This window comes from Herpailurus yagouaroundi, unplaced genomic scaffold, assembly GCF_014898765.1.
Source record: "Herpailurus yagouaroundi ecotype Mexico unplaced genomic scaffold, PumYag 202, whole genome shotgun sequence".
NCBI classification, from domain to species: Eukaryota; Metazoa; Chordata; class Mammalia; order Carnivora; family Felidae; genus Herpailurus; species Herpailurus yagouaroundi.
The window spans coordinates 3,149,110-3,162,672 of record NW_024412433.1 but is presented as its reverse complement, the minus strand read 5'-3'; the positions used below and the strand labels follow the sequence as shown (position 1 = coordinate 3,162,672).

Below are 13,563 nucleotides of genomic sequence, written 5' to 3'. Positions count from 1 at the left end.
ACCAGCCTTTTGACTTGCTTTGACAAGTTGTGCCATTTCGAAGCCTGGTCTTCAAGAGGACGTGATCACTCTGCTCTCTGAAACCACACGAAGCCCCATCTGCTAGAGGACAAAAGATTACAGGGAGGACAGCCAAGGCATTCCAGCCTGTAACCAGCTGCCCCCAAACGTGTGACTTGGCCTAGATCCGGAGATCACCTCCCCAGCCTGGCAGCTGCCCCTGAAGGCCCTAGTGAGCCTGACCAGGACGAAGAATCACTCCCCTGAGTCCAGCCCATTGCTGAACTGTGGATTTATAGGCTTGAATAGATGGCCATTGCTTCAAGCTACTAAGATTTGAAGGTGATTTATTACACACAAAAGCTAACATTCAGATTTATTATAGTAAGGGGAGCAAAAGACAAGATTGAGAATTTCAACAGAGAAATGAAAATCTTTTAAAAATGGAAATTCCACTAACAAAAAATGAAAAACTAAAAGTACTGAGTTAATAGGTTCCATGGCATCTTAGGCAAATAGTTGAAGTGAGACTTAGAAAGATGGGTGAGAAACAAACTGTGGAATGAAGCAGAGAGAGAGAAAAGGTTGGAAAACATGAGAGAGAAGGTAAGAGAGAGGCACTGTGAGATGCTCACTGTGTGTGCAACCGAGTTTTAATAGGAAGGAAAGAGAAGGAAGAGGGGCGCCTGGGTGACTCAGTCGGTTAAGCACCTGACTCGATTTTAGCTCAGGCCATGTTCTCACAGCATGTGAGTTCAAGCCCCCATTGGGCTCTGTGCTGACAGCACAGACCCTGCTTCAGATTCTCCCTTTCCCTCCATCTCTGCCCTCTTCTGCTATCTCTCTCTCTTCCTCTCTCAAAATAAATAAACTTAAAAAAAAAAAAGGGGAAAACAGAACAGACATAATTTTGGGGAAAACAAGATGGCTGAAATATTGTTTTAAGTGGTGAAAAACATCAAGCCACAAATTCGGTAAAATCCTATTCAAATCCCAAGCAGGAAAAATAAAAAGACTTCAGTAGATGAGAGAAAAACTGCTTAATAAAACAAAGCTAAAAAGAAAATGTATAAAACAGCTAGAGGAAAAAGAATTTACGTAAAGAGTACAACAATTAGATTGACATCTGATTCTTAACAGAAGCCATCAAATAATTCTGCAAACCTTGGGTTCTTTACTCACAAAAAGAGCCTTCCGGAATAAATGTGAAATAAATATGTTTTTACTCAAGAAAAAACTAAGATAATTTGTTTCTTAGAAAACTTGTTACAGTAAAGAAAATAATAAAGAGTGTTCTCTAGGAAGAAGGAAAGTGATTTAATTTAATTTAATTTATTTATTTATTTTGCATTTTTTTAAAGTTTACATCCGAATTAGTTAGCATATAGTGCAACAATGATTTCATGAGTAGATTTCTTCAATGCCCCTTACCCATGTAGCCCATAACCCCTCCAGTAACCCTCGGTTTGTTCTCCATATTTAAAAGTCTTTTAGGTTTTGTCCCCCTCCCTGTTTTTATATTATTTTTTGCCTCCCTTCCCTTGTGTTCATCTGTTCTGTGTTTTCAAGTCCTCATATGAGCGAAGTCATGATATTTGTCTTTCTCTGACTAATTTCGCTTAGCATAATACCCTCTAGTTCCATCCACGTAGTTGCAAATGTCAAGATTTCATTCTCTTTGATTGCCGAGTAATACTCCATTGTGTGTATGTGTGTATATACTCCACGTGTGTATACACACACACACACACACCACATCTTCATCCATTCGTCCATCGATGGACATTTGGGCTCTTTCCATACTTTGGCTATTGTTGGTAGTGCTGCTATAAACATTGGGGTGCATGTGTCCCTTTGAAACAGCATCCCTGTGTCCCTTGGATAAATACCTAGTAGTGCAATTGCTGGGTCAAAGAGTAGTTCTATTTTTTTTAACTTTTTGAGGAACCTCCATACTGTTCTCCAGAGTGGCTGCACCAGTTTGCATTCCCACCAACAGTGCAAAAGGGTTCCTCTTTCTCCGCATCCTTGCCAACATCTGTTGTTGCCTGAGTTGTTAATGTTAGCCATTCTGACAGGGGTGAGGTGATATCTCATTGTGGTTTTGATTTGTATTTCCCTGATGATGAGTGATGTTGAGCATTTTTTCATGTGTCAGTTGGCCATCTGGATGTCTTTGGAGAAGTGTCTATTCATGTCTTCTGCCCATTTCTTCACTGGATCATTTGTTTTTTGAGTGTTGAGTTGGATAAGTTCTTTATAGACTTTGGATACTAACCCTTTATCTGATATGTCGTTTGCAAATATCTTCTCCCATTCTGTTGGTTGCCTTTTAGTTTTGCTGATTGTTTCCTTCACTGTGCAGAAGCTTTTTATTTAGACAAGGTCCCAATAGTTCATTTTTGCTTTTGTTGCCCTTGCCTCTGGAGACGTGTTGAGTAAGAAGTTGCTGCGGCCAAGATCAAAGAGGTATTTGCCTGCTTTCTCCTCGAGGATTTTGATGGCATCTTACATTGAGGTCTTTCACCCATTTTGAGTTTATTTTTGTGTCTGGTGTAAGAAAGTGGTCCAGGTTCATTCTTCTGCATGTCGCTGTCCAGTTTTCCCAGCACCACTTGCTGAAGAGACTGTCTTTATTCCATTGGATAGTCTTTCCTGCTTTGTCAAAGATTAGTTGGCCATACATTTGTTGGTCCATTTCTAGGTTCTCTATTCAGTTCCATTGATCTGAGTGTCTGTTTTTGTGCCAGTACCATACTGTCTTAATGATTACAGCTTTGTGTAGTATAGCTTGAAGTCCGGGATTGTGATGCCTCCCGCTATGGTTTTCTTTTTCAAGATTGCTTTGGCTATTTGGGGTCTTTTCTGGTTCCATACAAATTTTAGGATTATTTGTTTTAGCTCTGTGAAGAATGCTGGTGTTGTTTCGATAGGGATTGCATTGAATATATAGATTGCTTTGGGTAGCATCGACATTTTAACAATATTTGTTCTTCCTATCCAGGAGCATGGAATCTTTTTCCGTGTGTGTGTGTGTGTGTGTGTGTGTGTGTGTGTGTGTGTGTGTGTGTTCTTCAATTTCTTTCATAAGCTTTCTATAGTTTTCAGTGTATAGATTTTTCACCTCTTTAGTTAGATTTATTCCTAGGTATTTTATGGGTTTTGCTGTAATTGTAAATGGGATCAATTCCTTGATTTCTCTTTTTTTTGCTTCATTTTTGGTGTATAGGAATGCAACTGATTTCTGTGCATTGATTTTATATCCTGCAACTTTGCTGAATTCATGAATCAGTTCTAGAAGTTAGTTAGTGGAATCTTTTGGGTTTTCCACATAGAGTATCATGTCATCTGTGAAGAGTGAAAGTTTGACCTCCTCCTGGCCGATCTGGATGCCTTTTATTTCTTTGTGTTGTCTGATTGCTGAGGCTAAGACTTCCAATACTATGTTGAATAACAGTGGCGAGAGTGGACACCCCTGTCTTGTCCCTGACCTTAGGGGGAAAGCTCTCAGTTTTTCCCCATTGAGGATGATATTAGCGTTGGGTCTTTCGTATTTGGCTTTTATGATCTTGAGGTATGATCCCTCTATCCCTACTTTCTTGAGGGTTTTTATCAAGAAAGGATGCTGTATTTTGTCAAATGCTTTTTCTGCATGTATGGAGAGGATCATATGGCTCTTGTCCTTTCTTTTATTGATGTGATGAATCACATTGATTGTTTTGTGGGTATTGAACCAGCCCTGAATCCCAGGTATAAATCCCATTTGGTGGTGGTAAATAATTTTTTTAATGTATTGTTGGATCTGGTTGGCTAATATCTTGTTGAGGATTTTTGTATCCATGTTCACCAGAGAAATTGGTCTATAGTTCTCCTTTTTAGTGGGGTCTCTGTCTGGTTTTGGAATCAAGGTTTAGTGGGGTCTCTGTCTGGTTTTGGAATCTGGCCCTGGACTCATGTTTTGGGGGAAATTTTTGATTACTAATTCGATTTCTTTACTGGTTATGGGTCTGTTCAAATTTTCTATTTCTTCCTGTTTCAGTTTTGGTAGTGTATATGTTTCCAGAAATTTGTCCATTTCTTCCAGATTACCCATTTTATTGGCATATAATTGCTCGTACTATTCTCTTATTATTGTTTTTATTTCTGCTATGTTAGTTGTGATCTCTCCTCTTCTTGATTTTATTTATTTGGGTCCTTTCCTTTTTCTTTTTTATCAAACTGGCTCGTGGTTTATCAATTTTGTTAATTCTTTCAAAGAAGCAGCTTCTGGTTTCATTGATCTGTTCTACTGTTTTTTGGTTTCAATAGCATTAATTTCTGCTCTAATCTTTATTATTTCCTCTCTCCTGCTGGTTTTCGGTTTTACTTGTTGTTCTTTCTCCAGCTCTTTAAGGCATAAGGTCAGGTTGTGTATCTGAGATCTTTCTTCAGAAGGAAAGTGATTTTAGATGAAAGGTCAGAGGTGCAGGAGAAATAAAGATCAAAATGTGGTTTATATCAATTAGTATTGACTGTATAAAGCAAGAATAATGGTATCTTATAGGGTCCAATATAAATGTAGGACAGTAGTAAATCAGTTGAAAGGGGATTAGGTACTGTTACTAGTCTAAACTCCTTGTAGGTTGGGAAGAGGGTAAAATGTACGACGTTGAGGGCCCCCAGTACTACCCCACTCTCCCAGGTTTGGTGATTGACTTGGAGAATTCACGTGACTCAGCGTATAGTTGTACTCATGGCTATGATTTGACGGCAAACTCCACAAAGGGAAGAGCCATGTAAGGTGATGTCCAGAAGGCACCAGGCATAAGCTTCCAAGAGTCCTTTCCCAGTGGGGTCACACAAGATGTGCTCGTTTCCTCCAGGAACGACTTGTGACAGCACATATGAAATGTTGTCCACCAAGAAATCTCATTAGAGAATCTGGGCCCAATACTTTTATTGGTGACGAGTCACATAGGATCCACTGCCTAGCACATACCAAAGTTTCAGACTCTCAGAAGGAAAGCAGCTGTTCAGCATAAACCACATTATTTTTACAGTTTTAGTACAGTGAGCCACTCTTACCACTTCTGGCATTGCTGGGAATCCTTCCAAAACCCAAGTTCCTAGAAAGTAGCCAAGGGCCAGCCTTGCAAGCAGATCTTCCTGAGGAGAGCAGTCCTCGTCCTGCTCTACTAACTCTCCTTTTACACGTGTACCAGTAGATACCAGACTGAGAAGTAGAGGATGCATGTTGTAACCTTTGGTGTAATCACTAAAAGAATAATTTTTGAAAGCATGCACAAAATGAAATTGGCGTCTTCCCTTACACCATGTACAAAAACGAACTCAAAATGGATCAAAGACCTAAGCATACAAGCTAATACTCTACAACTCTTAGAAGAAAACCGAGGAAAAGCTTCAGGACACTGGATTTGGCAATGATTTCTTGGATATGAAAAGATAGATAAATTAGACTTCATCAAAATTAAAAATGTGCATCAAAGGATACTCTCAACAGAGCCAGTCCACAAAATGAGAGAAAGTATTTGTAAATCATTTATCTGATAAGGTCGGTGTCCAAAATATGTAAAGAACATCTACAACTCAACAACAGTAAAAAAATAAATAAATAAATACAATTTTTAAATGGGCAAAGGATTTGAAAAGACATTTCTCCAAAGAAGATATGTGAATGGCCAATAAGCACATGAAAATATGCTCATTATCACTAATCATTAGGAAAATGCAATAAAAACCACAGCGACATAGCACTTCACTTCTATTTGGATGGTTATTATCAAAAACAGAAAATGACAAGCGTTGGTGGGGTAAAATCGGAAACTCTGTGCATTGCTGGTGGGAATAGTGCAGCCACTATGGAAAATGGGTACTGCAGTATTTCAAAAACATTAAACATAGAATTACCATGTGATCTAGAAGTTCTGCTTCTGGGTAACTGGAAGAACCGGAAGCAGGGACACAAATGTTAAGTTGTGCACCACGTTCAAAGTAGCATTATTCATAAGAGCTACAAGATGGGAGCCACCCAAACACCCATCAGTGGATGAATAGATACAAAATGTGATCTACACACACAATAGAATCTTACTCAGCCTGGAAAAGGAATGAAACTCTAACCCGTGGTGCAGGATGGATGAACCTCGAAGACTGTGATAAGTGAGATGAGCCAGTCACAAGAGGACAAGTCCCGTAGGATTCCACTTATATGAGGTACCTAGAGAGTCAAATTCATAGTGATGGTTGTCCGGCTGGGGGAGGGAAGGAGGGGTGTAGCTGTTTAATGGGTAAGCGTCTGTGTGGGAAGATGAAAAAGTGCTGGAGATTGGTGATGGCAGCGGCCGCAGAGCAGTGTGAATATCCTGAGTACCTAGAACTGTACACTTAAACATGGCAGCTCTTGTGTTCTGTGTTAACCACAGTGCTAACATAGGGGGTATGGATTGATAAAAGTTTTTTTAGCCTACAAAAGTAGGTAAGAGTAAAAGGACATAGAGAATAGGCAGGAGAAATAGGACGTATTTAGTAAGATGATGAAAACTCAGTTATGTCAGTAATTAAACATGAACGTGAATGAACAAAATACTCCTTTGAAAGACTCATTGTCAGAGTGGCTGGGCCACTCAAGTCGGTTGGGCGTCCGACTCCGGCTCAGGTCATGATCTCGGGTTCGTGAGTTCGAGCCCCGAATTGGGCTCTGTGCTGACTGACAACTCAGAGCCTGGAGCCTGCTTCAGATTCTGTGTCTTCCTCTCTCTCTGTCCCTCCCCTACTCTCTCTCACGCTCTCTCTCTCTCTCTCTCTCTCTCTCTCTCTCTCTCTCTCAAAGATAAATAAACATTTAAAAAAAACCCACCTATACAGTATCCCTAGAAACACATCTTAAAAACATTAGGATATCAGAAGATAAAAGGATGGAGAAAAGAACCACACTATAGTAACGTTAGACAAAATAGACTCTGGATCATATGGTAATTTCAGTAAAATTGCTGAAGAATAAATATTTGATTAACCAGGAATAAATAAGTTTGAAATTTCTATGCATCTAGTAAAACACCTTAAAATATATAAAGCAAATATTTCTAGAACTATCAGGAGAAATTGGCAAGCTTTACAATTATAATGGGAGATTTAAAAATACCTCTCAGAAGAAACAAAAAAGTCAGTAATAGTATAGAAGGTTTGAATAATCCAAGTAACCAAGTCAACCTATTGGACATTATGTAGAACGTAATGCACATGATAATTGCAAAGTCAAGTCTCTTCAGGGCTTCGAAACATTTACATGGTTTGGCCATGCGCTAGACCATAAAGTAAGTGCCAGTAAATACCAGGGACTGAAAAAGAGTGTGCTCTCTGGCTACAATTCAGATAACCAGAAATCAGCAATGGAAAGATACATAGGAAATTCCTGTGTTTGGAAAGAAACGTCTAAATAAACAGTGAGTGAAAGAAGAAATCATATAATGAAAACTAGAAGGTAGGTTTCAGTTAAGGAATGATAATGAAAACCCTCCACATCAAAACTTGAGGGATGCTGTTTAGAGCTTTGTAAACTTAAATGGATGGCCTTAAGTTCCTGTGTCATAAAAATGAAACAAAATTAATGAACAGTTAGAAGAATTAATTAATGCAAGTTAGAAGAAAAAATAATCCAAAAGAAGTACAAGAAGTGTGGAAGCAACTGAAATAACAAATATACAATAAGAAGGATCAACAAAGCCAAAAGATTCTTGAAGAAATATAATAAAGTTGATAAACCCCTGATGAAACTGACAAAGCGAAAAAAGTGAAAAGACATAAGATAAAGAACAGTTTTCAGAAAGGAAATATCACTACAAATCTTACAGTCATTGAAAACGTGAGAGGACATTGCTAATGACTTCAACACAAATTTTTGATTAAATGAGCAACTTCCTAGGACAATTCAGCTTAACAGAAACAGACTCTAGAAGATACAGAAGGTCTCAGTCGTTTTTGTATTTATTAAAGAAATTGAATCATAAACTCTTCCCACAAAATCTAGGCTCAGATGGCTATATTAATGAATTCCTCAAACATTTAAAAGAAATTAGGAGGAATATCAGTTTTAAGTTTTCCAGAGAAGTGAGTATAGTCATGAGACCGAAACCAGACCAATGACATTACAAGAATGGAAAATTACAGACCAATCTCATGAACATGGATGCAAAAATTATTTTAAAGATATTAGCAGACTGAGTCTGACAATTTGTAGAAAGAATAATAACTTATGGCCAAAGTGACCTTATTCCAGGAATGAAAGTTTCATTTAGCATTTGAAAATCAGTGTAATTTACTATATGAATAGGACAATGGAGAAAAATTATCTTATTATTTCAGCAGATGCAGAAGCAGTTGATAAAATTCACCACTCGTGTGATAAAATTCTGAACAAACGAGAAGTAGAATGTCAGATCTTTTCTTCTTCATGAGAACTCTCATGATCTTGAGATTTTATTGTACTTGGAAACTAACAACTTGCCACAATTTCATTAATGCTGGCAAAAGACATGAGCCTCCTGGGACAGAGACAAAAGAGTTTTTTCCCACAGCAATAGCAGTAGCCAAGAATGTTATTTTCTTGCCTAGTTCTTTGAGCCTCAATTCTCCTAAAGCAACTCAATGAGGGCCCGGTGATGCCTCACATACAGTGAGTTACATTACAGGAAGAACCCCGAGCTTAGGGAACCCAGATATTTTATTATGGGCTACAGGCAAACCTGCCAGACCTTTGTCATGGAGGGAGACGTCTTTGTTATGCTGGACATGTTCGTCTTAAAAGTAATAATTTTCATATAGGTGTTCATTACTAAACCGGCTTGTGGATCTACCTTTATGACACTAGCTGAGATGCTTCATAGCGAATAGATTTAACATCTCACTTAAGTGATCTGTTCAAGACATGGCCACATCTTTACCACGAGGACAATCTGGTTTTCTCTGTTAAGTGGCCCATTTCTGCTTTGATGTAGTAGTAGAGTTTAGTGATGATAGAATTTAATGGTAAATGAGTGGTTTTGATATTCTTTTTTATGATAAATGAATTTAGTGACAGTAACTGGTTTAGTAGTAGAGTGTACTGATAAGTAGCTACAGTAGTGCCCCCTTATCTGCAGGAAGTACCTTCCAGGATCCTAGTGGATGCCTGAAACCACACACAGTACCAAACCCTACACGTATACTGTGTTTTTTCCTATTCATACGGACCTATGATAAAGTTTACTCTGCATTAGGCACAGAAAGAGATTAACAACAATCTAATAATAAAACAATGATAACAGTATGGTGTAATGAAGGTTATATGAATGTGGTCCTCCTCTCAAATTATCTTACCCTGTACCTAGCCTTCTTGTAATGACGAGATGGTAAAATGCCCATGTGATGAGATGGAGGGAGGTGAGTGACCTAGGCACTGGGACGTAGCATGAGGCTGCCACTGACCTGGCAGTGCTTCAGGAGCATCCTCTGCTCCTGGCCCGTGGCTGACCACACTTGACCACTGGTAATGAAACCTCGGGAAGTGAGACTGCAGATCGGGGCAGGGGGGAGGCTACTGTCTGTACTGCTCTGGAATATCGGATTTGGCATAATCCATATGTTTTATTGTTTATTTCTCCCTTCTTTTCTTGCCCTATATAGAATTTCCTTGGAAAGCAGGAGTTCCCTCCTACAGAGAATGTTCTACAACACTTAGGAAAAACACTGTGGTAGTGGCAAGACTGTGGGATTAAATAGGCTCAGTAAGTGGATTTCGCTGTGTGATAATATCGTGCTTTACAGCCTTCCCTTAAAGTCTAGCAGCTGCTGTTGCTGCAATATTAAGGTCTTCTCTGTATTAAAAAGAAAAAAATTTTAATGTTCGTAAACTTTATATTTCAACTTGTTACTTAGAGACTTCAAGCTACACATTTTGGATTAGAAAAAATGGTCATGTCTATTTTAAAAACCTTTGTTAAATCATTTGTTTTAAACAGTGACCAAGAGAAGATTTATTGTTTTCAGAGTCCATTAAACGATTTCTGTACATGAAAAATACACTTCACCTGAAATTCTTAGTTCTAGTTTTTAGTTTAAGACTCATATTGGACCACAGGGTAACAGTTAAATAAACTGAATTTGAATTTGTAGACATATAGAATGTGTCTATTTTTCAGCTTCCAAGGTAATTAAATTAATGGTGTGATCCATTTAATGTGTTTTTGACTTTAGTGTAAAACATTTAGATGTATTTTCCCCATTTTCACGAGGAGGAGTGAGCCCACATGCACTTGGCAAAGCACTTAAGTAGTCGCTGCAGTGCTCATCTTTGTTTTGTCATAGGTTCTGGTACATGTGGTTAAAGTGTGAATTGCAGCAGTGTTCAAAGCCTAATGTTATGCCTTATCTGATAACTTGGACATCTCTTTAATTGATTACTTTTTGAAGGTCACATACTGTTTAAAGTTGCAGTTTTACCAGTATTAAAATGAACATTTAAATATGCACTGTCTTCTTCAAATGTGTAAAATGTTTAGAGTGTTCAATAGTTGGTATCCTTGATTAAAAGTCACTCATTTAACATTTATACTTGACATATTTGTAGTTAATAAAGGCAGAACCTACAGTACCACTGTAAATTTAATACTTTCTGCAGGTTTGATGGCATTTTCCACGTGCGAATTAGCCTACCAATGTAGTGTCTGTGTGGAATACACATGGATGGGAAGGCTGACCATCAAGCTACTGGATTTGAAAATTCTTGTCTCTTAAGGGATTTGGGGTTTATTCCATATAGTAATTTGTCTCCAGGTATCACCAGATCATCCCAAATGTCTAGCAGGAATTAGGTTTCAGAATGTAAAAAAAAAAAAAAAAATTAAAAGGTTTCTTAAATGAAACTTGAATCATTGCTTTTGGCCATACATCAAATTAGTAGAACCTGAGAATTGTGGAGATTTCTTCCCATATGTTAAATCACATGGTCATTTACATTAAAAGGCTGCATTCAAGAATAAAAAAAAAAATAAAATAACAGGCTGCATTCAGAGTTAACAGCGCATAAAGTTGAAACATGGACCAGATACTCTTCTCAACGTGCTGGTGACAATAAGAAGCTTACCTCAGGTCATTTGTTTCCAAAATGATTTGACGAAGCGGAGTCCCCTTCTAGAATACAGAGCAGATTACGACATTTGGTTTGGGAAAATATAGAAAGGGTCGCTTGATGTTACAAGTGTCAGGTGTTTTAAATAAAGATGTTCTGTTCAGAAACTAAAGGTAAAGCTCAGATGATGTTCATAGATCAAAAAGGCTTTCAGCCACGATCACACGATCACTGCTGCCAATAAGCGTGTTGACTCACATGGTCATTTGTACTAAAAGGGCTGCTTCAGATCATGTGGGCGTCCTCTGCTCACAGTCACCTTTCATTCCCACTGTATTGTTGGAACAACAGAGAGCTCTTGAGCCGTGTCAACTAGAATATGCAAATAATTACGCTTGGAGATCACCAGAGATCTGGAATGTTGTAAGACTGTCACCAAAACGTGGGACCAGAAATTCCCGGTCGGCTCTGCCTGACACCAGTGTTAATTCTCGTCCACGGAGATAATACGTGTAACTGAGAAACTGAGTAGAATCAAGAGTTTCTTTTTAAAGGAATAGTTCTCCAGCCTGCGTTCTGTGTATATGAACTTACAGCTTTTTCCCTGTTATCATCGTTACTTATTACAAAGTATTTACCTGGCACATAGAATGTTTAAAGAGTGTTAGCTCTTGTGGTTAGCAGCGTAATGACCCTCCACACTGTCCCGTCCTCACCCCCAAACATGTGAATGTGTCACTTGGCAAAGGGGATTCAGGTTGCAGAAGTAAGATTGCCACACAGCTGACCTTGAGACTGGAAGATGATGCTGGATTATCTGGGTGGGCAAAAGAGAAAACCAGAGAAAGAGCCATTTCTAGAAGCATCCCTACCTGCTGTTGCTGGCTTTGAAGATGGAAGAAGGGGACTGGAGCCGAAGAATGGGGGTGTGGCCTCTAGACTTTAGAAAAGGCGAGGAAACAGATTGTCCCCTAGAGCTTCCAGAAGGAACGTAGGCCTGCCGACATCTTGATTTCAGCCTCGTGAGACCTGTGTCCGACCTCTGATCTCCAGAAGATAATAAATTTGTATTGTTTAAATCACCAAGTGTGTGGGAATGTCTTACATTAGCAAGAGGAAGCTAATGCCACTGCAATTGTTATCTCTAGGAAACCTTCAGGAGCAATATAAGATTGTTTACAGGATCTGCATATTTGCCTGAATTTTGACTGTTGGGGGGAAATAAACGTTATGTCTGACCTGTGAGTGCTATATAAATCCTCAGCTGCTGTTATTTATATAGAACTTATATCTTAATAGCAGCATGATAGGGTTGACAGTTAGAGTCTCCTGACCGATCAGAGAATATCCTTACTATATATTGGTTGCTATCAAGGCCTTTGCCTTTATTGCCAGGAAGCTGAAAGCCTCGTAGTGTACTGCTTAAGAATGCAGGCTCTGAAGCCAGGTTTTCTGGGTTCAAATTTCCTGGTCCAGTTTTGCTAGCTGTTTAGCCTTGGACAAGCGAGGTAATCTCCCTGTGCCCCGGTCGTCTAATGTGTAAAAATGTCAGTGTCTGCCCTCCTGGGATGGCGGCAAGTAAAACACAATACTCGTTAACAGTGAACGAGTCAGGCGCGGTTTGCCGCTGATGGTAGGGCTATCATCTAGCGGTCTGCAGTGACGCATCTTTGGGGTATTAACTGCACTCTTGTATCTCCTGCTGTTTTATTTTCAGTTTACTTTCTTGATTTATTTTCTTCCTTTTCAGTGAATGGCTATAACCAGCCTCAGTATTTCTTAGAACAAAGCAGACCACAAGTTAGTATGTTAGTGAGAGGGCACTTGACTACAAACGATAAAAACACAACTCTAACAAGTAAAGCACGGAAAAAGGAAAATCGACAACTCCAGAACTGAATTCAGGTCTGACTAGCTCAGGAGGCTCCTGCTTTCCTCTCTGTCTGTGTCTGTGTCTCTCACTCAGTCACACGCTCACACACACACACTCACGTATACACACTCGTGAAGTAATTAGCGGTGGTTACAGTGTTCACCAAGAACATCCGGGACATACGCACACAGGCAATGTAAGCAGCGTGCAGATTGAGGATTTGGTCTACAGCTGTTTAACTTTTTATTTAGCGTCAGTCTTAGACTTACAGAAAAGTTGCAGAGGTGGTAAGTCACGTGTGCCCTTCACTGAGCTTCCACTAGTGATAATTTGCATAACCCTACTAGACCTGTCAAAACCAGGACGCTAACATTGGCACAATACAACTGCCGTGAGTCTTACTCCCGTGTCACCAGTTTTTGCCCCTAATGTTCTTTTTCTGTTTCAGGACCCAGTCCGGTTTTTAGCCCCCTTTAGTCTATTGCTTCTCAGCCTTTAGGCTAAGATCAAGTGTAGTATCCCCTCTAGTCTGTGATGGTTCCTAAGTACTTTCTTGTCTTTCGTGACCTTGATGCTTTTGATGAGT

General features: G+C 39.2%; 1 protein-coding gene across 3 annotated transcripts in view; it reads left to right on the top strand.

Annotated features, from left to right (window-relative positions):
• RBM44 (RNA binding motif protein 44) overlaps positions 1–10,876 on the top strand; it is a 46,580-nt gene extending 35,704 nt beyond the window's left edge. For all 3 annotated transcript variants that reach the window (XM_040450507.1, XM_040450505.1, XM_040450506.1), the window contains one exon: positions 9,661–10,876. The gene's annotated coding sequence lies outside the window, so the exon portion shown is untranslated. The remainder of the gene's footprint in view (positions 1–9,660) is intronic.
• Positions 10,877–13,563: the final 2,687 nt, after the last annotated feature.